We start from the raw sequence: 27,688 nt of genomic DNA, 5'->3' as shown, positions 1-27,688 counted from the left end.
TTGATCCGGTATGTTTGACTCTGAGTACTTTGGTTCTGGTTTTTTTTTTTCAGTATTTTTGTGCTTGCCTGTCACTTTTTATTGTTTTTTCCCACTGCTTTTCCCTGGTAAGCTCAGTTGTGTGGGTGGAATTTTGGGTTCACTTGTTCCCCCCATGACAGAGCCCCTCGAGAAGTTGTCACCTTTGGCAAAATGGAAAGATGTCCCATCAGGCCTCAAAGCTAGCCTTCCTTCTGCCCACAACAAATATGAATTTCCAACTAGGCACACTAGTTGATGAACACCTGTAAAGGAGAAAATATTAATTACAGAGTAAACTGGGGCAGATTTAGTGAAGGAAACGAGAGGAGCTTCCAGCGCCCTAAACACATTACAATATTTTCAGAAAGACCCAGCTCACTAGCCATTGTGCAGCACTTCTCTACCATGAGTGAGTATAGAGGAGCCAGGAGATCCAAGTACTGTAAAAAATGTTTATAAATTGCTTCAATCTGGAAATGGGTTAACTGTGAATCATCAGAGAGCAAAAGAAAATGCCACTAACTCGAAAATACAAAGTGCACCGAAAAAAGGCCAGCATGGCATATAAAAGTGTCACTCTGTAGGGAGTAAAACATGTTCCTTGCAAAGGCTCAAAAGGTTGCACAAAGAGGAAAGTGAAATGCAGCAACGAGAGTCACACCTAATCAACTCTTTTTTCTAATCATGTAAAGGCTGTGCAACAAAAATAATACTTTGGCACAATCCACCTGTCAATTAAGTGCAAAATAATACCTGATAACCCCTGCTAGTGCAATGATGCTAAGAAACCCAGAATAACAGCTAAGTGAGCAACGTTTGACAAAGCAAGCGGATGAGGGTTCACTACTGATTGCCATTCCCATATTGCCCTAACCATGAGCTGTCCACATAGAGAGGGCTATGAAGTCTTACACTAGTGGAGGAGGGTGTTGTCCATCAGTGCTCACAGGGAGAAAGGACACGGCAGTCCCGTTGGGTATGCCTGCTTGTAGATTGCAAAAATCCTGCTATTAAAACCAAGAGAGAGAGCGAGCACCAGGAATTTTCACACCAGGGGCAAAGAAGAACTATAACTTGGGTCGAAGAAGTTGTCAATTGATTAATAGCATATATCACCTCCAGGTTGTCAGATCAAATAACAATGCTCAATAACAATTACACATGATTACAGTCAACAACTCCACAGTTTTGGTGAAAAAGTTCAAGGAAAGTAAGGTTTTGCACCAACCACCACATGCTCATCCATCAGGTCACTTGCCCGTACACCATGTGGACTGTTATGAATTTCACAAAAATTCTACTTCCAAACAAAGCCAAAGTTTTGATGATTCGACTAGAATGGATTGCACAAAATGGCGCCCGCCATTTTACATTTCAAATTCAATACACTAGAGGGCAGGGAAGATGAAGACAGATGATCATATGACCCTGGGTGGGGCTTGCCCAGAATGCCTTGCAGTTAGCCTGACCGGAGGAATGATATTGGCCCATCTATCAGGCACTATGTTAGTTCCCAAGCAGAGATGCCAATCTTAGCTCAGCCACTGATGTGATAGGATTTGTCTGTAACAGACACCTCAATTAGACACACAAGGACAGACATTTTAGGGTCTTACTTGGACAGTGTAAAGGATTGGGAAGACATATTTAGTTAGGTAGATTAAAATACTTGATAGAAAGTCAGGTTTTATCATTAGGGACAGGGCAGGGAGAGTTAGTGTATTCTGTGTATCTTACAGCCAAGCCTGGAGCTCTTCATATACAGACTGTTTTGCATTGTACATGAGCTTTTAGAGAGACAGTACTCTTTTTTATATACAAGAGCCCCCTTTCCCCCAGAATCCTTTTGCAAAGCTTCTATAGTTAATAAGTGTACAAATAAGCTTATTTTAGTGTTGAAACAACAGTGCAAGGGTTTGGTTGCAAGGGTTGTCCAGTTGCACATTTTTCCCCAAAAAAAACTGTTGCAAATGTTCTACAGTTAATAAGTGTACAAATAAGTGTATTTAAAAATAATATAAATTAAAAAAGAGAAAGAAGAGAGAGAGAGAAAAAAAGTCCTAGGAGACCACAAAGTGTCATACAGAATTGTTCAAGCCATTTGAATGAAGTACTTTCATTTGTGTCAAATTTACTTGTACTCTTCAATCCATTCATTAGAATCAGAATTTTTGTTCTATGAAATTCACTCATCCCTAGTATTAGAATACCCGAGTTTGGGTTTCCCTAATGTTTTTTTCAACCTGTTTCAGCTGCACAGCTAGATGCATTTCACTCAGAAGCAGGGAGTATCTCCCTTCTGCCAATACTGTACTACTGTGACATTCTTTCCCTTACTTCCCACTATGTTTGTTTTAAGCTTTGGATCTCACAGAACAGATAAGGGGGCATAAATCACACTTACAGAAAGGCAGGAGGTTTCTGTCATGTTCAGAAGCAATTATTTTATCAGGCTCAGGATCTCAGCTAGCTCCGACAACCCAACCCCCCATTTCCTGTGAGCCATCTTCTATGTTTGTTACCAGGGACGGATCTTGTCTGAGAACAGGCACTGGACTGCAACTTAGGTGGAAGTGGACCCCTAGTAGCCATGACTACTTTTTTCAGCTGGATACTGGCAGATTAAAAAAAAAATGAAGTGATGTAGAAATTTGATACTTACACCATTCTCTATTAAATTAAATAAAATTATGTGAAAGTACAGTCACTCTTTGGGCCAGTTCACACAGAGCTGTTTGGTGCTAATTTTGGAGTATTTCTGCCTTAAAATTAGATCCAAAAAATGCCTCAAACCAGCCTCCCAATTAATTTCAACTTGCTTTTTTTCATGCTGGAAAAAAATGTGAATTCCGTGCTGATTTTTTAAGCATGTTTTTGAAAATCAGTCGTGTGAACTGGCCCTTCAATTGGTCAAAGATATATATATATATATATATAATTTTTTATTTATTTTTTATAAATCTCCATTTGGTTTTGAACAAACCCAGTACTGATCAAAGAAAAAAAAAGATTTTCCTGTAGATAAGTGTTCTAAGGTTTTATTCACTGGTTTTATTCACATAATAATAATAATAATAATATCAATAATAATAATAATTTACTGTAATATACGGCAACTGGACAATGTGTTTGCTTTTATGATGTTTTTACCTACAACATGCCTCATAAAAGAGAATTATTATTTTATAGAAAATCCTTCTGAACATTTTCATTGCATCATTTGCAAAAAAACTTTGAAAATAATGGATTAGAGACCAAGAGAAAAATTTCCATGAAATATTATTAATGTGTAAATTAGTAGTGTGAAAATACGATGTAGTTTTAAGTTGGAAAAATAGAAATATAGAAAATGCTGAAATATAGAAAATTGTGAAGGGTTCGCAAACTTTTAAGTACCATTATATAGTGCAACCCATAATAATGCTCTGATGGGGCTCGATGTAAACCATCCATTATGTTATGATTGTGGTCACAGTGCATCATTAATTACATACAGTAAAGATAATGACATATTTAACTGGCTAAAAACTTAAAGTTGGCTCAGTGCTGTTATAATGACACCAAATGATAGAGATTCAGTCACTCAGGAGACAGGCTAATTACTATAATCTGAGCCAGTAAGAAGGAGGCTCAGGAAACAAACTCGGATTTGACCTGTAATTATTTTATAACGGCTTAGAGTGGAAATTATCACAGAAGGTATGACAGCAAAAAATAATGAATCCAACAATAGGTAATCACCGTACACTCACAACGGTCAGAATTACACAGAATTTCTGTATTTAACAATGCAATAAAAAATGCAGAAATTATAGAAAATATTAAAGGAACTCTCCAGGCTACAGATAAATCTATCCTCAGAAGAGGTCATCAATAGCAGATCGGTGGGGATCCGACACTCGTCACCCCCACCGATCAGCAGTTTCATACAGCTGCAGTGCTAGAAACTATGTAGAATATGGATCAGTTTCTGGCACTGGAAACTACACAGTGTACGGAGCTGTGCTCCATACACAGTATACTTTCCGGTACTGCACCTAACCAAAACAGCTGATAGGCTTCTGGGTATGTATAAAAGGTCTGAATAGGAGAAAGTCCTCTGACTAGAGATGAGAAAACCAGTCGAGTTCCGTTTTGGGCCCGTTTTACTGAAAAAGTTTGGTTCACACCCGAATCGGTTCTGGCAGAACCCAAGTTGCTCCAATTGCCCTGAAAGTTGGTATATATATTTTTTTATGAATTTTTTTCCATGCTGTACTGGCATACAGTGAGAAATATTAAATTAAAAGCCTTCTGAAAGATGTGAAATAAAAATTATTCCTTTACAAATAATACATTTTAACTAAAAATAAAAAACAAAAATGTTGTGTAACTATACCAACCTGTACAATCTTCTATTAACAAAACAATACCTCACCAAGAAGGCAATCAAAACTTTCTATGTATGAATGTAATGATGATATGTGTAAGTTTAATATTAGAGTGAAAGGAAAAGTTTTTTTGAGGAAAACTGTACAACTGAAAGGTACCCTGTAGGGGAATTCCGGTTCTGGCATGTAAAGTCGCCAAGTAAGGAGCTCCGCTAAACCTTCCCTCCCGAACTGCTAAAAGCTCCCAATTCAGCCATCAGCTATACCCAAAAGCTGTGGCTGATCATACCCCGACAACCCACAGCTCCACATGGAGAGATACTTGCTCCGAAGCAGCCGACGAAGGAACCAAGATGGCGTAGGAGGAGCATATGGAGGGACAGGACTCTGTGACTCAATCGCTGGATTTGTTTGTAGGAGAAATGGAGATACAAACTTCGGAGTCCATGGGGTCCATTCTGAATTATAAAAAACTGACCATAGAAGTGGCGAAACACTTGGCCCTAGACATCAAAGACCGGTCTCGGCCTCATTATAGGAGATCAGAGCGGAAGTGGAGTCTCACTTCTCCAGACTGGGAGAATTGGAGCAGAGAGTGTCATTCCTTGAAGACTACATCGGGAGTGTCTGCTCAGGCAAAGGCACTGCTGCATGATAATGCTAAATTGCGAGACCGCATGAAAAATTAAGAAAACCGCTCATGCAGGAATAACCTGCGCATACTGGGTGTCCCAGAATCCATCAAACAATCCCAATTACAAGAGCTATGAAAGGAGGATATTCCAATAACGTTAAGTCTTGCAGGCTCCAGAAGAGTGGAAAGGGCCCACCGTCAGTGGCGTCTCTAGCTTTCAAATTTTGGGGGGGCACACTGGGGGCTATGACAAAAGTAGGGGGGCAGCTATAACAACAATACATTTACACAAGTATGCTTAGAAATGCTGCGATACTTTACCCAATACCTAAAACCGCAACAGGGAAGAAAAGTCCTGCTGTCTGTGTTTAAAAAAAAAAAAACAATCACTCAGATTTCAACATGTCCTAGTTGCCTGTGGATGACACTTTTATAGAGAGGCGGATCTGTGGATGACACTGCTATGGGGGGGGGGGGGGGATCTGTGGATGACACATACCGTATATAGCATCTTATGCTATATGTGTCATCCACAGATCCACCCCATGACAGTGTCATCCACAGATCCCCCTCTCTATAACAGTGTCATCCACAGATTTCCCTCCCCGCCTCTCACAGGAGTGTACATCTGAAATTTCTAAACTGTAATCCATATCCTGCAGTAACTTTAAATTTAAATCCGGTTTCAGCGGCCGCTCATCTCTACTAGTACCTTAACCTTACACTATTCGGCTAGCTTTGGTAACAGGGACAGGCTACAGCCTTCAGGTACTGCCTGTTAGTTGTTACCGAGCGAGTGCTGATTTCTGCAGGTCAGAGGATACGGATTACAGTTTAGAAGAAATGTACACTCCTGTGAGCGGTCCAGTGGCGGATCCAGAGCGTGGTCTGGGGAGGGGCACTTCCAGATTATTTTCTGTCCACCGCCACAGAACAAGGGTGCTTATAGAACAGACTCCACAGTGTAGAGGTATACTGTATATTGTGTGGCACAGTGTATGCTATATGTGTATAACAAACATATTCTACATGAAAACTTACAGTTACTTGGCCCTTAGGGATCTCGGACGCCACTTCAACACTTGGCTGGGGGGCTCGGTTGAGCTGATGTTGTGTTTTATCCTAATGAGAAAGATTTCATAATAAGGATTTCTAGAAGGGGCAGAGGGATAGCAGAACATGGAGAGGCTGGTGCTGCTACTAGGGGGTCATACCATGGAGGAGTAATAAAGCCCACCATTATGCCCCGCCAGTAGAAATAATTCTCCTTATAATGTGACAATGCAAAAAATACCCTCTTGTAATGCCCCGAGTTGAGCTAATGTCCCCATAGTGTCCCCATAGTGCCCCCATAATGTCCCAGTATAAAATACCCCTATATAGTGCCCCCAGTAAATGCCCCCAGAGTGGTCCTCTCCGCCCACCAATAATGTTCCAGTAATAAGTGCCCCCAGTAATGTTCCAGTAATAAGTGCCCCCAATAACGTGCCAGTAATAAGTGCCCCCAATCATGTGCCAGTAACAAGAGCCCCTTAATGTGCCAGTAATAAGAGCCCAGCCCCCCATCACGTGCCAGTAATAAGAGCCACGCCTCTCCCTCCCCTGCCCAGCCGCAGCACAGGCAGATGACTATGGAGATGAGCGCAATGGAAGTGCTCATCTCCCTGTGCCCGGCTGTGGCATCTCAGTTGGGGGGGGGGGCATTTTAGTTGGGAGGGGGCACAGCGTGATGTAGGGGGGGCCATGGCCCCCTCTGGCCCCCCCTTGGCGACGCCACTGCCCACCATGTGGGTCCCCAACTGGTAACAGATAAGAACAAATTAGCTAAATCCCAGCTCTCCACAGACAGGCCTAGACAGGTCATTGTTAAATATCTGGACTACAGCCTTCCGCATGTGAAGAGACACCCTAGAAATTTGTGGCAAAAAGATACTGATATTTGCGGACTATTCTGCAGAAGTGGTGCGAAAAAGAAGGGAATTCAGCATGATCTGCTCAGTACTATATGTAAAGAAAATAAAGTTTCAACTACAATATTCTGCAAATCTAAAACTACAATTGGCAGGAGGGATCCTTCGGACTTTTAAGTCACCAGAGGAGGCGCTTTTCTGCGCAGAGGAGCAAGGATGTAAATCCAGCAAATATCAGGAGCAATACTACAGATCAAGCAACAAGTCCACATCTGCCACGCACCAAGGTGGCGATAGAGAAAGTTCTAGGGAACCTTCTGGAAAGGGTCCCTGTTGGATCGAGTGGACAAAGGCACCCAAGCGAGATTCTACTTCAACCGACTCCGGATCATCCGCAAAGTCACAAAAAGCCCAGAAGTCCAATCGCTATGCCACATTGGCTGTGGACTGATAAGTACTTATACCGTTTTGAGATTTTATGCCTTTACATCTATTAGACAGTATAGGAGAGGATAATGACAGGTTTGGCACTGCTATTTCAGTATTGTAATGTTTCGTATTTTCTTGCAGCAGGCATTTAGTTCTCTATTGATGTGCTGCCCAGCAGGGTTAGAAAATGATTCTAGTTCATTCTGCCACAGTCTTGGTATTTCTCAAGTGGTTAGTGTGGTTATAGCATCATCTAGCGGTGTTAAGTTGTATTACACTTTGTTTTTCCTGTTGCAAAGACTACTGCATTGTGGGTGGTGCACTGCATTGTGGGAGTGCAAAGCATCCTGGGAAAGAGAAGTCTCCAGTCTCCAGGACACATCAGCAGAGATGTCCTTTTGCATATATCCTTCTCAAACTCCTCCATCCTTGTAAAAGTATATCTGGTGAGAGATCTACTTTTGTTTCGGGGACATATGTTATGCAGAGCTGTTCAACTAGTTGTAATTGTTACTCAGGGAGTTGTTACTACTGTTAGCTAGACATGTAATCTTATGTACAGGCAGCCATTTTACCATATGCTTCAGTGTTAATGCTAATGTTATACTACATACTATCTATACTTTATACTTATACATGCCATTTGTATTCTTGTAGTTTTACCAAACAATCCTGTTTTGCCAATCAAACAACCCTGTTTTACTAATAAACAAGATAGACTACAAAGAACAGTCCTCTTGTTTGGAAGACAGGAATGGTTTATGCTGAATGTCAGACTGCACACTGTGTGAACGTGTATGAAGACAGAACAATTCATCTGCTTAGATGGGAGGGAGGGTGGGAGGACGACGGGAGAAGGAAAGGTTTTAATTCCAGAAAAAAGCGAAGTCCCAAGAAAGGTAGACAGGAGTAATAAGGGGGAGAGGTGCTTAGAGCAAAAATATCTCCCTGTATCTGTATGTTCATGTTAAGGTTCATAGCTTTATATAATGTTCTTATGATGGTTCTTTGCATTTTATTAAACTTTCTGAGTCAAACCTCTGTATGTAGAGTAAGTAAACAAGGGGTGACCACTCCTCCACAGAGTATCATAGAGATGTCCCCCATTTGGCATATAGATAACTTACCTAGTCACACCATTACCATCACGTTCCTTAATGCATATAGTTACATGGAATGTTAAAGGGCTACACTCCGCGGAGAAGAGAATGATGGTACTTCGCCATTTAAAGTGATTGAAAGCCGATATTGCATTATTGCAAGAAACACACCTGTGAGAGGGAGAATGGAGACGGATGCGCTAAGGAATGGACGGCCGGAGTTCTCACATTGGTCCGCAGGTCCTTACTTCTTAAGATTCTGTCTGTGTCACCTGATGAGGAGGGTCATATTCTACACATCTCTATAGATACCCCATGCGGCATGCTAAATGTATTTGACATTTGTGGCCCAAATACTGACAACAAGAAGTTCTTTGTGAAACTAGAAACTCACCTACTGATACAGACACCTGGAGCCAAAATAGTGGGGGGAGATTTCAATTCAGTCATAGATCATGGTGTTGATAGATGTAGAGATCCAATGACAATTAAAAAAATCCCACCAATCAAGCCAAGATGGTGTGTTGGGCCCACCCCTAGACACCACAGGGTTAGTCGACACCTGGAGATATCTCCACCCAGGTGAGAAGGGGTATTCTTATTATTCACATGCTCACTTCTCCTGGTAAAGACTTGACTACATCTTAGTTCAAAACTGCTTATTACCTACAGTGATATCGTCTGAACTAAATGACATAGTCATCTCAGATGACTTCCCATTGAATTTTATAGTACCGGAGGTTCAGAAAAGAGCCACAGACATATTATGGAGATTTCCATCACATCTAGCCAGGAACAATGATTTTGAAGAGTTTCTCAGGGAATTTTGGGAAGAATATGATTCAGGCAATGCAGAACACAAGGCAGATGCTAAGGCTACTTTCACACTAGCATTTTTTTGCGGATCTGTCATAGATCTGCAAAAACGATTCCGTTACAATAATACAACTACATGCATCTGTCATGAATGGATCCGGTTGTATTATGTCTTATATAGCCATGACGGATCTGTCATTGTGTCAGAGAAAACTAATCCGTCCCCATTGACTTACATTGTGTGTCAGGATCCGTCATGCTCCGCACCACATCGCTGACAGAAAAACGCTGCTTGCAGCATTTTTCTGTCCACGATAAGGACGCAACATTTTGGTGCATTCCTTTTCGTTCAGTTTTGTCCCCATTGACAAAACTGAAGTGTTTTCTTCCGCTATTGAGATACTATGACGGATCTCAATAGTGAAATTGAAAACGCTAGTGTGAAAGTAGCCTAACCTGTTTTGGGACACTGCCAAAGCTGTCCTTCGGGGCAGGATTATCTCTTACATAGCAGGGGAAAAAAGGAAATGTGGACTAAATATTTACCGGAAAGCCGGGCCCTGGGAAGGGCTTACTCTGAATATATTGATTCCCCCTCCTCCGATCACCTTCAGACTTATACATATGGAAACAAATCTGGAAACCTTCTGGCGAACCTATCTAGAAATAATCCCCCAGTCACCCACATAGGGGCATTAGCTAATGGGCGGGGAAACACAGCAACAGACCCAGAGGAGATCAATAGGATCTCTAGGGGATTTCTATAGGAACCTATACGTTGACGCACATGTTCCCCTGCTGACACAGACGATTTTAGATCACGTCTCTCTTCCTGTAGTGTCCCAAGAGCAGTTAGAATATCTAAATGGTCCGGTACAAGAGAAGGAGGTTTCAGGAGTAATAAAACATCTAAAGGCATCAAAGGTGTCTGGCCCAGATGGACTGTCAGGGGAATTCTACAGAATCCTAAGGGATCAAGTAGGTACTACATTAACAGCGGTATATAATAATGTGCTGGGTGAGGGAGGTCTTCCAAAATCAGCTTCCCTGGCATACATAAACCGGGAAAAGACTCTCTGCAGCCAGACTCCTATAGGCCTATATCTTTAATCAATGTTGATGCAAAGATAATGGCTGACAGATTGGGAACCATCATGCCTTCACTAATCAGCCCAGCTCAGGTGGGGTTCACCCAGGGTAGAGCATCGGTGACTAACATCTGCATGGTATTGGTGGTATTGGATAGTGTTCAGCACCAGCCCCTTCAGGGAGAATTGCCAGCTCTGTTAACACTAGATGCAAAGAAAGCTTTTGATAATATAAGATGGGACTGGTTGGGGCTGGTGCTGGACAGAATGGGGTTCAGTGGATCTTTCTGCACACTTCTTCATATTTATAGACACCCTCAGGCTAGGGTGCATACAGGTGGGATACCTGTCGGCCCATTTTGAACTACAGAAGGGGACCAGGCAGGGGTGTCCATTGTCACCGCTATTGTTTGACGTTGCCATCGAACCCTTAGCATGGTTCCTTTCAACATCTGATGTATTCAAAGGAATCAAGGTGGGAAAACAGGAGGTCAAAATAGCATTGTTTGTTGACGATATCATTTTATTTCTGGAAGACCCCCTCACCCCCCTGGGGGGGCAGTGTTTGAGGGTTGTGTTTTAGATCAGGAGTGTAGCCAGAAACAAATGATAATATTGCATGTGATAGGCAAGTAACATATAAACCTAAAAGACTGGAGCCAATGCGCGGCTGCCAGTCTTCCACCACACTTAATAGCACCCTAATACAGGAGTTAAAAACAAACATACTAATAGAAAGGCGACCAAACTGAAGATTTTAAGATATAGTAGCTGTGGTAGTAGGGAGATTCATAATAAGCAATATCAAAAGCTAAGTTTTATGGGGACAAATTAGGCATATGCCAAGATAAGGTAAATAGTAGTCTGAGTGACTAATTGTAAATAAAGAAATACAGGTTTCTACTCTAACATGGCCAGTCCATGGGATCTCATGGCTATAGCACAATCTCGACTTGCTAGTCTACCCAAACCCAGCCCCCAGTCTACCCAAACCCAGGTTATGCAACCTTTCATATCAGTGCTCCAAGCACCTCCCTTTATAGGGGTCGCCTGAGTTCAAGGAGGGAATAACAAGCCGATTACCCTATAGCTAGAAAGGGAAAGCAATTCACAAAGTGGGAGACCTGATACATGAACAGGAGGACAGATGGTTGACATTAGAGGAGTTATACAATAAATATGACTTGCAAGGACCCAAACACTTCCCTTAACAAACACTATTGCAAGACAAAACTGAAAGATATTGCTAGGGAGGCTCCTTCAAATGACTTTGACAACTTCCTAACATCCAACATATTTTATCGTATTCTAACCTGAATTCAAGATGAGATAAAGTTGGACATGGAGGCATACAGGTTCTGTATGATGGTATCCTGTGGCAAATTTGCCCACAGATATTGCAGCTGGGCCTGCTGAAGCTGGCCTCCCAGCTGGTCCCATAAATGTTCCATTGATAGTAAATCTGGCGACCTGGCAGGGCAAGACATTATTGCAATCTGGTGAAGACATTCTTAGGAAAAATGCCAGTTGGTAGCCCTGCCATGAGAATCAACATGTGCCTCAGGATGCTGTACAAATATCGTGGACCTTTTAGTGTCCCTTGTGTTAGTACTAGCGGTGACCGAATGTCATACATGATGGCTCCCCAGATTGTCACACTATCAGTGTTTAGATCCACAGGATTTACTTTATGCTGTTAAAGATAAAACAGGGTGCACCATAGGGTTATACCGTTTGTAGACAGGTAAAATAAATGGTTCCAATACAAGGCTCACCTTTGGTGGTTGTGCTACCTGTAGGCACAACTCTAGTGAAACGTTTTCAAGACGTGTACTGGACTCACGATTTGATGATGGATCTGCAGCCGTGTAGGGATGACTTCTTGTCGGAGATACCTGAGGTCTCCAAGAAGTGAGGAGATACAAAAGTAGATAAAATATCCCAGGGCGCAAAAATCCAATCCAGATGGTAATAGTAAATAGATACTGTTTATTGCAGGAGTACAACGCGTTTCGGGGAGTAATTCCCCTTCATCAGGTACATAACACAGCATATGGAGTACACAAACATTTATATGCATACAAAAAACTGCCAAAAACACAAAGTAGGTGGGGCTAAGGGAGGGAGAGTGGTTAATGGGGAGAGGTCCCCAGTCAATGTGGACTGATGTTAATAATCAAAGAATAAAGTTTTAAACATATTTGGAGGTCATTGGTGGCGTGGTGAGGCCAGGGTTAAATGAAAAATATGCACCGATTGGGAACCATGCTCCTAGGCACGGAGCGCTCATACTGAAAAGAAAGATCACATGATCGGGCCCGATCACGTGATCGCAACTCACCGGCAACACACAGCGAGCCTGGTTGCTGAGTAACCAGGACGCTAGTGGCCGCTCTGATATACTGCGAATACTAGCGCAGCAGAGAAGGAGCAGGAGAAGCTACAGGGGAGAGGGGTGGAGTGGGAGCTGCCAGGAAGGGAATTGTATGCTAAAATAATGTCAAAGGGGGACAAGTGAGAGGCAGAGGGATGCGATGATGATCAAACAAAGCCAATAATTGACAATAATAATGGCAATGAATAGATAGATAGTGGGAAGGGAATATATAAAAAATATGTAAAAAGGGACTGATTAAGAATTAATCAGGAGGACACAATAGTAATAATAATGAAATACAATGCTAAGAAACACTAAAAACAATGGTCATAGGTGGAATGATGATACATAAACAAGATTGATGATGAAGTATATATATATATATATAAAAAATAAAATAAAAAAGATAATAAAAAAAAATAAAAAATGAAAAATACATTTAGTTATCAATTAAGCAATCAATTATAAGCTAATAGTTCGATAGGGGGCTAAAGTGGGATACACTTGAATGTAACCACAAGTAGTAATAATTCATGGGGATTAAATATACAGTACAGACCATAAGTTTGGACACACCTTCTCATTCAAAGAGTTTTCTTTATTTTCATGACTATGAAAATTGTAGATTCACACTGAAGGCATCAAAACTATGAATTAACACATGTGGAGTTATATACATAACAAAAAAAGTGTGAAACAACTGAAAATATGTCATATTCTAGGTTCTTCAAAGTAGCCACCTTTTGCTTTGATTACTGCTTTGCACACTCTTGGCATTCTCTTGATGAGCTTCAAGAGGTAGTCACCTGAAATGGTTTTCACTTCACAGGTGTGCCCTGTCAGGTTTAATAAGTGGGATTTCTTGCCTTAAAAAAGAGTGTTGGGACCATCAGTTGCGTTGTGGAGAAGTCAGGTGGATACACAGCTGATAGTCCTACTGAATAGACTGTTAGAATTTGTATTATGGCAAGAAAAAAGCAGCTAAGTAAAGAAAAACGAGTGGCCATCATTACTTTAAGAAATGAAGGTCAGTCAGTCCAAAAAATTGGGAAAACTTTGAAAGTGTCCCCAAGTGCAGTCACAAAAACCATCAAGCGCTACAAAGAAACTGGCTCACATGCGGACCGCCCTAGGAAAGGAAGACCAAGAGTCACCTCTGCTGCGGAGGATAAGTTCATCCGAGTCACCAGCCTCAGAAATCGCAGGTTAACAGCAGCTCAGATTAGAGACCAGGTCAATGCCACACAGAGTTCTAGCAGCAGACACATCTCTAGAACAACTGTTAAGAGGAGACTGTGTGAATCAGGCCTTCATGGTAGAATATCTGCTAGGAAACCACTGCTAAGGACAGGCAACAAGCAGAAGAGACTTGTTTGAGCTAAAGAACACAAGGAATGGACATTAGACCAGTGGAAATCTGTGCTTTGGTCTGATGAGTCCAAATTTGAGATCTTTGGTTCCAACCACCGTGTCTTTGTGCGACGCAGAAAAGGTGAACGGATGGACTCTACATGCCTGGTTGCGTGAAGCATGGAGGAGGAGGTGTGATGGTGTGGGGGTGCTTTGCTGGTGACACTGTTGGGGATTTATTCAAAATTGAAGGCATACTGAACCAGCATGGCTACCACAGCATCTTGCAGCGGCATGCTATTCCATCCGGTTTGCGTTTAGTTGGACCATCATTTATTTTTCAACAGGACAATGACCCCAAACACACCTCCAGGCTATGTAAGGGCTATTTGACCATGAAGGAGAGTGATGGGGTGCTCCGCCGGACCCAGTGGCGTCTCTAGCTTTCAAATTTTTTGGGGGGGGGGGGGGGCACACTGGGGGCCAGGACAAAAGTAAGGGGGGGCAGCTATAACAACGATACATTTACACAAGTACACTTAGAAATGCTGCGATACTTTACCCAATACCTAAAACCGCAACAGGGAAGAAAAGTCCAGCTGTCTGTGGATGACACTTTTATAGAGAGGGGGATCTGTGGATGACACTGCTATGGGGGGGATCTGTGGATGCCACATACCGTGTATAGAATCTTATGTGTCATCCACAGATCCACCTCCATAACAGTGTCATCCACAGATCCCCCTCCCCGCCTCTCACAGGAGTGTACATTTGCCATTTCTAAACTGTAATCCATATCCTGCAGTAACTTTAACTTTAAATCAGGATTAAGCGGCCGTTCATCTCTACTAGTACCTTAACCTTACACCACTCGGCTAGCTTCGGTAACAGGGCCAGGCTACAGCCTACAGGTACTGCCTGTTAGTTGTTATCGAGCGAGTGCTGATTTCTGCAGGTCAGATACGGATTACAGTTTAGAAGAAATGTACACTCCTGTGAGCGGTACAGACCAGTGGCGGATCCAGAGCCTGGACTCGGGAGGGGCACTTCCAGATTATTTTCTGTCCGCCGCCACAGAACAAGGGTGCTTATAGAACAGACTACACAGTGTAGAGGTATACTGTATATTGTGTGGCACAGTGTAGAGGTATACTGTATATTGTCTGGCACAGTGTAGAGGTATACTGTATATTGTGTGGCACAGTGTAGAGGTATACTGTGTGGCACAGTGTAGCGGTATACTGTATATTGTGTGGCACAGTGTAGAGGTATACTGTATATTGTGTGGCACAGTGTAGAGGTATACTCTATATTGTGGGGCACAGTGTAGAGGTATACTGTATATTGTGGGGCACAGTGTAGAGGTATACTGTATATTGTGTGGCACAGTGTAGAGGTATACTGTGTGGCACAGTGTAGAGGTATACTGTGTGGCACAGTGTAGAGGTATACTGTATATTGTGTGGCACAGTGTAGAGGTATACTGTATATTGTGGGGCACAGTGTAGAGGTATACTGTATATTGTGGGGCACAGTGTAGAGGTATACTGTATATTGTGTGGCACAGTGTAGAGGTATACTGTGTGGCACAGTGTAGAGGTATACTGTGTGGCACAGTGTAGAGGTATCCTGTGTGGCACAGTGTAGAGGTATACTGTGTGGCACAGTGTAGAGGTATACTGTGTGGCACAGTGTAGAGGTATACTGTGTGGCACAGTGTAGAGGTATACTGTGTGGCACAGTGTAGAGGTATACTGTGTGGCACAGTGTAGAGGTATACTGTGTGGCACAGTGTAGCGGTATACTGTATACTGTGGGGCACGGTGTAGAGGTATACTGTATATTGTGAGGCACAGTGTAGGCTATGTGTGTATAACAAACATATTTCACATGAACACTTACAGTTACTTGGCTTGGCCCTTGGGGGTCTCGGACGCCACTTCCACACTTTGGCCGGGGGCTCGGCGGAGCTGATGTTGTGTTTTATTCTAATGAGAAAGATTTCATAATAAGGATTTGGAGAAGGGGCAGAAGGATAGCAGAGCAGGGAGAGGATGGTGCTGCTACTAGGGGGTCATACCATGTGGGAGTAATAAAACCCACCATAATGCCCCCCAGTAGAAATAATTTTCCTTATAATGTGACAATGCAAAAAATACCCCCTTATGCCCCCAGTTGAGCTAATGTCCCCTATAATGTGCCAGTATAAAATACCCCTATATAGTGCCCCCAGTAAATGCCCCCATAGTGCTCCTCTCCCCCTTCCTCCTAGTGCCCCCATAATGTACCAGTATAAAATGCCCCAGTAGATGCCCTCAGTGTCCCCCATAATTTGCAAGTATAAATTACCCCTTCTTAGTGCCCCCGTACATGTCTCCATAGTACTCCTCTCCCCCCTTCCCCATAGTACCCACCATAATGTGTCCCAGTATAAAATGCTACTGTACAGAGCCCCCCATATAAAACACCCCTTCTTTGTGGCCTCAGTAGATGCCCCTATAGTGCCCACCAATAATGTCTGTGCCAGTAATAAGCCCCCCATTACGTGCCAGTAATAAGACCCCATTACGTGCCAGTAATAAGACCCCCATTACGTGCCAGTAATAAGCCCCCCATTACGTGCCAGTAATAAGCCCCCCATTACGTGCCAGTAATAAGACCCCCATTACGTGTCAGTAATAAGACCCCATTACGTGCCAGTAATAAGACCCCCATTACGTGTCAGTAATAAGACCCCATTACGTGCCAGTAATAAGACCCCCATTACGTGCCAGTAATAAGACCCCCATTACGTGCCAGTAATAAGCCCCCCATTACGTGCCAGTAATAAGACCCCATTACGTGCCAGTAATAAGACCCCCATTACGTGCCAGTAATAAGCCCCCCATTACGTGCCAGTAATAAGCCCCCCCATTACGTGCCAGTAATAAGACCCCCATTACGTGTCAGTAATAAGACCCCATTACGTGCCAGTAATAAGACCCCCATTACGTGTCAGTAATAAGACCCCATTACGTGCCAGTAATAAGACCCCCTTACGTGCCAGTAATAAGACCCCCATTACGTGCCAGTAATAAGCCCCCCATTACGTGCCAGTAATAAGCCCCCCACTACGTGCCAGTAATAAGACCCCCCATTACGTGCCAGTAATAAGACCCCCCATTACGTGCCAGTATTAAGTAAGTCCCCCCCATCATGTGCCAGTATTAAGTAAGTTCCCCACATCATGTGCCAGTATTAAGTAAGTCCACCCCATCATGTGCCAGTATTAAGTAAGTCCCCCCATCATGTGCCAGTATTAAGTAAGTCCCCCCCCATCATGTGCCAGTATTAAGTAAGTCCCCCCATCATGTGCCAGTATTAAGTAAGCCCCCCCATCATGTGCCAGTATTAAGTAAGTCCCCCCAATCATGTGCCAGTATTAAGTAAGTCCCCCCCCCCATCATGTGCCAGTATTAAGTAAGTCCCCCCCATCATGTGCCAGTATTAAGTAAGTCCCCCCATCATGTGCCAGTATTAAGTAAGTCCCCCCCATCATGTGCCACTATTAAGTAAGTCCCCCCCATCATGTGCCAGTATTAAGTAAGTCGTCCCCCCATCATGTGCCAGTATTAAGTAAGTCCCCCCATCATGTGCCAGTATTAAGTAAGTCCCCCCATCATGTGCCAGTATTAAGTAAGTCCCCCATCATGTGCCAGTATTAAGTAAGTCCCCCCCATCATGTGCCAGTATTAAGTAAGTCCCCCCATCATGTGCCAGTATTAAGTAAGTCCCCCCCATCATGTGCCAGTATTAAGTAAGTCCCCCCCATCATGTGCCAGTATTAAGTAAGTCCCCCCCATCATGTGCCAGTATTAAGTAAGTCCCCCCCATCATGTGCCAGTATTAAGTAAGCCCCCCCATCATGTGCCAGTATTAAGTCCCCCCCATCATGTGCCAGTATTAAGTAAGTCCCCCCCATCATGTGCCAGTATTAAGTCCCCCCCATCATGTGCCAGTATTAAGTAAGTCCCCCCCATCATGTGCCAGTATTAAGTAAGTCCCCCCCATCATGTGCCAGTATTAAGTCCCCCCCATCATGTGCCACTATTAAGTAAGTCTCCCCCCTATCATGTGCCAGTATTAAGTAGGTCGTCCCCCCCCATCATGTGCCAGTATTAAGTAAGTCCCCCCACCCCCAATGTGCCAGGGATCACTATTGTAAAAAAAACAAAAAAAACAAACAAACACTTATACTTACCTCAGTGTCAGTGATGCGATGCAGGCCTCTTCTGGCCTGTGTCCCACACTGTATGGCTCAGGCGGCGCGATGACGTCATCGCGTCGCCTGCGCCGGCCTCTCATAGGCTGCCGGCCTAGTGCCTGCAGCCTATCAGAGCAAGGGAAAGGGAGACGCCTCTCCCTTCCCTGCACCGCCGCTGGCACAGGCAGATTACTAAGGAGATGAGCGCAATGGAAGCGGCTCACTTGGGGGGGGGGGGCATTTTAGTTGGGGGGGCACAGCATGATGTAGGGGGGACCGTGGCCCCCTCTGGCCCCCCCCTGGCGACGCCAGTGGCCGGACCTGAACCCAATCGAGATGGTTTGGGGTGAGCTGGACTGCAGAGTGAAGGCAAAAGGGCCAACAAGTGCTAAGCATCTCTGGGAACTCCTTCAAGACTGTTGGAAGACCATTTCAGGTGACTACCTCTTGAAGCTCATTAAGAGAATGCCAAGAGTGTGCAAAGCAGTAATCAAAGCAAAAGGTGGCTACTTTGAAGAAACTAGAATATGACATATTTTCAGTTGTTTCTCACTTTTTTGTTATGTATATAATTCCACATGTGTTAATTCATAGTTGTGATGCCTTCAGTGTGAATCTACAATTTTCATAGTTATGAAAATAAAGAAAACTCTTTGAATGAGAAGCTGTGTCCAAACTTTTGGTCTGTACTGTATATATATATATATATATATATATATATATATATATTTATATGTACTGTATATACAGTATATATACTTCATCATCAATCTTGTTTATGTATCATCATTCCACCTATGACCATTGTTTTTAGTGTTTCTTATCATTGTATTTCATTATTATTACTATTGTGTCCTCCTGATTAATTCTTAATCAGTCCCTTTTTACATATTTTTATATATTCCCTTCCCACTATCTATCTATTCATTGCCATTATTATTGTCAATCATTGGTTTTGTTTGATCATCATCGCATCCCTCTGCCTCTCACTTGTCCCCCTTTGACATTATTTTAGCATACAATTCCCTTCCTGGCAGCTCCCACTCCACCCCTCTCCCCTGTAGCTTCTCCTGCTCCTTCTCTGCTGCGCTAGTATTCGCAGTATATCAGAGCGGCCACTAGCGTCCTGGTTACTCAGCAACCAGGCTCGCTGTGTGTTGCCGGTGAGTTGAGATCACGTGATCGGGCCCGATCATGTGATCTTTCTTTTCAGTGTGAGCGCTCCGTGCCTAGGAGCATGGTTCCCAATCGGTGCATATTTTTCATTTAACCCTGGCCTCACCACGCCACCAATGACCTCCGTAACATGTTTAAAACTTTATTCTTTGATTATTAACATCAGTCCACATTGTATATCTTTGTTTATCTTTGTATATTTTTTGGATCGGAGCAGCCGATATCCTTCCAGGTACCTAGCAGCGGCTCTATCTGCCTTAGTGCATATAGAGACAATTACACAGCGACAGCGCAGGCACAACTATATACATTTATATTTATAACATCAGTCCACATTGACTGGGGACCTCTCCCCATTAACCACTCCCCCTCCCTTAGCCCCACCTACTTTGTGTTTTTGGCAGTTTTTTGTATGCATATAAATGTTTGTGTACTCCATATGCTGTGTTATGTACCTGATGAAGGGGAATTACTCCCCGAAACGCGTTGTACTCCTGCAATAAACAGTATCTCTTTACTATTACCATCTGGATTGGATTTTTGCGCCCTGGGATATTTTATCTACTTTTGTACACTATTAGTGTGTCACTCTGTAAGGATGTGGAGCAAGGGACCTTAAATGTATTACTCTGCTATGTTGTAAATTGTATAATTACTGCAACATCTCACTGTGGTCAGTAGATGGCAGCAAAGAATAAGATGATAAAAGTCTACATTGGAGCTGCTTATCAGAGGAATAATAATAACCTGTTTAGTTTGCAAAGTTGGAAAAAAGCTAATTGATGGGCTGTTTTGGACCCTTGTAAGTGTGATATCAAACTGAATATGCAGGTTTGACACTGCACTTAGCAAATGACTTATTGCATCACACTCTCCCTGGGTAAGGGGAGGAAGTTCCTCTAGAAGCAGGAAGTGAGCAGATGGAGACTGTGCTTGGTGCTGCTGGAAACCACAAGGGATCATATCTGCTGAATCTGGAAAGGAATGGAGCAGCTCACGGTGGAGACTGGTGACAGCACGAAGGGGAGGTTTGCAGCGACGACCCCAGGAGTGTCGTGTCTGTAGGATCCAGTTATGGAGTGGACCAGGAAATAAGAAAAAGCACCAAGAACCTGCTCAAGGAACTGTAAGTGCAGCTTTGCCGCATAACTTTGCACCACACTGTTGAAGTGGCATTTGGACATACAATAACGCTCCAAGTACAGTTACATTGCGGTGTACCGGCTGCAAGCTAATGCATAGCCCTAAGGGACTCATATGCTGACACCTTCCTATCTCTGTGGCTGCTCATAGGGTGTTATATGCTGGGATCTGGAGTAAGGATTAAAGTTACAAGAGACAGACATCATTTCCCTGTGGATTACAAATAGTATTGCACAATACTTAGGGTGCACCCCAACGAGGAACTCGCCCAGGAACATACAAGTGCAGCTGGGCTGCTTATTGGACTTTGGGGAAAACTGGTTTATTGGTTTATTGTTAGACAGTGTTACATTTACTGTTGGTTTATTCTCTGTGTACCAATCTGTTTTATATTGTCTCATCTTCTCGTTCACTACAGTGTTCAGTAAACTCAACAGCTGGGAAAGAACCATTGTCTGTGTGGCATCATGTACCCTCTGTAATTGTGGGCCCAGCCCTCGGTCTTCTTTCATTTGGCACTACGAGCAGGGTACATTGATCGCCATGCAGAACCCAACCGGTTCCGAGGCGGTTCCTGCTGTGGCCCCCTTCACCCTTCCCGCCATGGGAGTAGCTCTGATCATGTGTTTTCCCACGGGGGCAATATTGAATCAGCTAGTGTGGTTTGATGGCCAAAATATGCTGTTAGAAGACTGGGCCGCAGACCTTAAGAGCACCCTCAGGTTGTACAACTTGAGTCCGGATTTACAATCGGATGTGGTACTGAACGCCTTGGAAGGGGATGCTAGACGCACTGTAATGCTGTGTCCAGAAGAGGAAAGAAAGACACTGAATGCTATATTCTGGATTCTCGAGTCTATTTATGGAGAAACGATCAGTACTGGCAGCCTTAGGTCCCGTTTCTTCACTCGCTTCCAGCGTGAAGATGAGACTATTCCCCAGTTTGCTAATGCACTCCAGGAGTTCCGGTCACATGTATAGAAGAGAGAGGCCAGCGGTGCTAACGTTCTTGGAAATGGAGATTAAATCCTCCGGGACCAGTTCATCCTTGGATTGCGTAGCCCTCCTCTTCGCCATGCTCTCAGGGACTGTATCTTGGTGGATGCTACGTTGCAGTTTCAGAAGATACAAGCTGAGGCTGTGGCCCGAGACAAGGAAGAGGCGTATAGGGGTTATACCGCGAGGATGCAGGCTGCAGGAAGTAAAAAAAATCCCTCTGATGAAGAGTATCTGCGAGAGACAGTGAAGGCACTTAGTGCATCCCTGGGAGAAATTCTGAGGCAATTGGCACAGTTACAGGCTCCATCGATTGATTGCTGAAAAAGGGGTGCTGCCCCTATGGGTTCCCCACTATATCGAGCAACTCCAGAGGCTGAAGTGAGAGGCCCTCCCATGCATTGGGCTGGTCCGTCATCACCTACAGATGCACAGACTTGTGGTCCTCCAAAAGACCGGAGGGCAAGGGAGCCGCAGTGTTGGATTTGCAAAGAAAGGACATATCTTCCGTCAATGCCCACATCCAGAACAGCCACTGTTAAACAGGAACCCCTCGCGGTAGTGGGGCACACCACAGGGGAGGCCAGTTGCCAGGTTACACCTAAAGACCTCCGGGACCTGGTGACTGAAAGCACCTACTTAAAGGTGCAGATTGAAGAACAGATGGTGCAATGTCTTGTAGACACAGGGTCAGAAGTAACCACGATGCCAGTGAAGTTCTTTGAGAGATACTTCGGCCACCTGATGAAGCCTGACAAGGGCACCGTGATCAAGCTGACGGCGGTAAATCACACGGCTATACCTGTGTTCGGAGTGGCTTGGATTAGAATGAAGCGGACAAGATGTCAGCAAGAAGGGAGTGGTGCTTGGGAATGATTGTTTGGCAGGAATTGGATCAGCTCATGTTTACAAAGAAGGGCTCAAGGTATTGGAGGAAAACGACTTCCAACAAACCTACTCAGAAAGATTCCAGAGTTTGATCCGGACATGCAGTATCTGCAAAAGCACTCCTGAGGGTAAGCTGGTTGGAGCAGTGTATGCCCCATATGAAAGAGCCTGCACCGTACCTCCGCGACAGGAGAAGATGATACGAATGGGATAGATATGCTGATAGAACCCCTAGGTGTGTCGAAAGCCAGCCGAAGCCCAGTGGTCGCCAGGACCATCGTGACAGTCACGGAGGGCATGTGTTAGTCCGGTGTGTCAACGTACACGATCATGAAGTTACCTTCCATGCTGGAGAGAAAGTGGCTGAGTTGTATGTGCTGCAAGAAGAACCACTTGCAAGTAGCCAGTTCGCCCTATGGGCTGTTGAAAATTATGCCTGCGCTTTGGTAGTGGACCAGAACTCTGTGGAGGAATCCACGCCTGAGTGGAATGGCCGGCGGATCTTGAAACAAATGGAGATTGATGCAAACCAGTTCACCGCAGATCAGATGGAGAAGATTGAAGCAGTGCTATGGCAGTTTCAATCCCCTTTTCCCGATGTGAGGAGGATTTCGGGTCCACAACGGCTATTGAACACGAAATACCGACTGGGGATACTCCCCCAATTATAGAAAAGTACCGGAAGATTCCGCCCACTCTCTACCAAGAAGTGAAAATGATGCTGTCACAGATGCTAGATAGTGGAGTGGTAAAAGAGAGCCAAAGCCCATGGGCAGTAACCAGTGGTCTTGGTGCGGAAGAAGGATGGGTCCTTGAGGTTCTGTGTGGACTACCGAAAGTTAAACGCTGCCACAGTAAAGGACGCTTTTCCCCTGTCTAGGATTGAAGAGTCATTGACCGCACGACAGCGTGCCAAGTAATTCTCAACTCTGGACTTGGTGTGGGGCTACTGGCAAGTACCTGTGGCAGAGAAGGGTAGACAGAAGACAGCCTTTATCCTACCCATAGGGCTGTCTGAGTTCAACAGAATTCCCTTCGGGCTGATGAATGCTCCGGGTACATTCCAACGCCTAATGTAACATTGCCTGGGTGAACTAAACTTTGAGTCGATTCTGACCTACCGGGACCTGCACCTATGTTTGAAGAACATTTGAGGAGACTGCAGCAAATTTTAGGTACACTCCGCTCTCACAGCCTTAAGATCAAACCGAGGAAGTGCCATCTCTTCCAAACAAGCCTAGAGTATCTGGGACACATAGTATCAGCCTAGGGAGTTCAGCCTGCGGAGAATAAGGTAGAGGCAGTGAGTGCAGTGCACCACACTGTTGAAGTGGCATTTGGACATACAATAACGCTCCAAGTACAGTTACATTGCGGTGTACCGGCTGCAAGCTAATGCATAGCCCTAAGGGACTCATATGCTGACACCTTCCTATCTCTGTGGCTGCTCATAGGGTGTTATATGCTGGGAGCTGAAGTAAGGATTAAAGTTACAAAAGACAGACATCTTTTCCCTGTGGATTACAAATAGTATTGCGCAATACTTAGGGTGCACCCCAATGATAAACTTGCACAGGAACATACAAGTGCAGCTAGGCTGCTTAATGGACTTTGGGGAAAACATCACTTTTACTGGTTTATTTTTAGACAGTGTTTGTTACATTTACTGTTGGTTTATTCTCTGTATACCAATCTGTTTTATATAGTCTCATCTTCTTGTTCACTACAGTGTTTAGTAAACTCAACTGCTGGGAAAGAACCGTTGTCTGTGTGGCATCATGTACCCTCTGTACCTGTGGGCCGAGCCCTCGGTCTTCTTTCAACTCCACAGCAAAAACTTGATTGAAGCATGAGGCCTCCATACTCAAATCCAGCCATTGTCCGATCCCAAACAGAACCTGGATTCATCACTAAAGACAATACATTTCCAGTCCATAGCAGTCCAGGTTTCTCATCTATAACACCACTGCAAACATTGGCAATGGTGGCTGGCTGTCGATGACAAGACATGTAATGGGCGCTGCAACCATTCTGTTGAACACCTGGAAATGGTCCAGGCAGACACATGGGTGTGTAATGAATATGTAATCTGTGTCTTGATGGTGGAAAACAAAACCATGTGAGCTGCTCTTGCTTGTCAGTGGATAAAACGATACAATGCTATCTACTGGTGGTCTGTCTGGGCCTTTCAGAGCTTGTTTGCCATGTGTGTGTGCCCTCATGTAGTCACTGCTCTCAACACCTCATAACAGCTAGCTCACACAGTCTAGATGGCGGGTAATTTGTTAAAACAACCATCCCATTACAGTACAGTGATGTGCCCCATCCAGGGCCGGTGCAAGGATTTTTGCTGCCCTAGGCAAAGATCCATTTTGCCGCCCCCTCATGTCACTCACACACTGACAGACAGACACGCACTCAGGCACTCACTGAATGATGTACACAGAAACTCACTGACAGACATACTCACTAACAGACATACTCACTGACAGACATACACACACACAGAAACTCACTGACAGACATACTCACTGACAGACATACACCTACCCACTAAGACACACACACACACACACACACACACAGAAACTCACTGACAGACATACTCACTGACAGACATACGCCTACCCACTGAAACACACACACACACACACACAGAAACTCCCTGACAGACACTCACTCACTGGCAGACAAACACACACATATACTCACTGACAAACATACACATACTCACTGACAAACACACAGACACTTACTGACCGACAGACATCCACACTCACTGACATACACTCACTCACTGACATACACACAGACACTCAATGACAGACACACATACATTTACTGACAGAAAGACAGACATACATACACTCGCTCACTGATATAAATACCCAGGCAGATAACAGAAGATATCACAGCAGCATATGAAGGGTGATTTTTATTGGGGACCAGAGTGCACACACAAGTACGACGTTTCGGCTACCCAGTAGCCTTTCTCAAGTATACTGATACAGGATCAATCAAACATATAAATACCATAATGAGCCCCCCATGTGACAACATGTAGCCAATAAGCTTGAACTACTATTCAATAACACCCGTGTGCTAATTAAAATGATCTCTGCTGCCAATAGAAATGTAGCTCCAAAATCAAATATACCTGGTGCTGATTAAACAGGCTCCAACTGCGTCCTCATGTTAAGTTATTGTTAATCATGTATATCGGCGTCTCCATAGGCACCTTGCGCATGTCCTGTGATGTCATCGTCTGTCCATCTAGTCTAATCTATGTGGGCGAGACGACCATGGAAGTGAGGGAACGTATCAATAAACGCAAAAGTACCATAAGGAAACAAATGCTGGACAAGTCAGTGGCCAAACACTTTTCTGACTATGGACACTCTGTCAGCCAACTGAGATTCCGAGTCATCGACTCGGTGCAGAATCCCAAGAGAGGAGGTGACAGGGAACGTATGCTAAAGAAAAAAAAAGCTTAAATGGATATTTAAATGGATCTTTAAATGGGTTTGAACATAGAGTTTAATGCGAACAATGTAGATAGATAGAATATTTCCTTACATGTTGATGTCCTCTCCAATATATTATGTTTTTACTGGGATTTTAAGGAATATATATATATATATACATATGTGTTATACACCCCTTTATTCACTTGTTTATAAAAAGAACCTTTTTATTCACACCACCTATATGATCATTTGCTCCCCAATATACGTGGTTGCTCACAGTTTTTTTATAGATGGTCTTTTATACATAGTCCCTCTGCTGTTCGAATTAGAGTAATATTGGTTGAAAATGGCATTGCCACTTCTCCCATATATGATTGAGTGATCGATGATATCGATACTCTATTCGATTGTCTATTTTGTATGTAGACCGGGCCGAGATACATATGTGAAACATTTCTGCTTTTTTAGCATTGTTTGTATACACTTACCTAAAGAATTATTAGGAACACCATACTAATACGGTGTTGGACCCCCTTTTGCCTTCAGAACTGCCTTAGTTCTACGTGGCATTGATTCAACAAGGTGCTGATAGCATTCTTTAGAAATGTTGGCCCATATTGATAGGATAGCATCTTGCCGTTGATGGAGATTTGAGGGATGCACATCCAGGGCACGAAGCTCCCGTTCCACCACATCCCAAAGATGCTCTATTAGGTTGAGATCTGGTGACTGTGGGGGCCATTTTAGTACAGTGAACTCATTGTCATGTTCAAGAAACCAATTTGAAATGATTCGAGCTTTGTGACATGGTGCATTATCCTGCTGGAAGTAGCCATCAGAGGATGGGTACATGGTGGTCATGAAGGGATGGACATGGTCAGAAACAATGCTCAGGTAGCCCGTGGCATTTAAACGATGGCCAATTGGCACTAAGGGGCCTAAAGTGTGCCCAGAAAACATCCCCCACACCATTACATCACCACCACCAGCCTGCACAGTGGTAACAAGGCATGATGGATGCATGTTCTCATTCTGTTTACGCCAAATTCGGACTCTACCATTTGAATGTCTCAACAGAAATCGAGACTCATCAGACCAGGCAACATTTTTCCAGTCATCAACAGTCTAAATTTGGTGAGCTTGTGCAAATTGGAGCCTCTTTTTCCTATTTGTAGTGGAGATGAGTGGTACCCGGTGGGGTCTTCTGCTGTTGTAGCCCACCTTTCTTTCCCATTCTGACATTCAGTTTGGAGTTCAGGAGATTGTCTTGACCAGGACCACAACCCTACATGCATTGAAGCAACTGCCATGTGATTGGTTGACTAGATAATCGCATTAATGAGAAATAGAACAGGTGTTCCTAATAATTCTTTAGGTGAGTGTATATATAATTGTGGTTGACACAATAGACTTATTGTTTTCCTTTTGCGGCGTTCCAGGACCTGTTGCGGGTCAGGTGATGATCACATGATCGATGACGCGCCTGACATGTGACCGGTAACAGCGATCTCTATTGGTTCACATTCGGTGCTTATGTATAGATTGGTACAGCCTTTTTGCTGGGTGAGGCGACGGCGCCCTGCCCCCGCATCGACGCGATGACATCACAGGACATGCGCAAGGTGCCTATGGAGACGCCGATATACATGGTTAACATGAGGACGCAGTTGGAGCCTGTTT

The sequence above is a fragment of the Bufo gargarizans genome, chromosome 5 (assembly GCF_014858855.1).
Source record: "Bufo gargarizans isolate SCDJY-AF-19 chromosome 5, ASM1485885v1, whole genome shotgun sequence".
In the NCBI taxonomy this organism is placed as follows: Eukaryota; Metazoa; Chordata; class Amphibia; order Anura; family Bufonidae; genus Bufo; species Bufo gargarizans.
Note: the sequence above shows the minus strand (reverse complement) of the source record.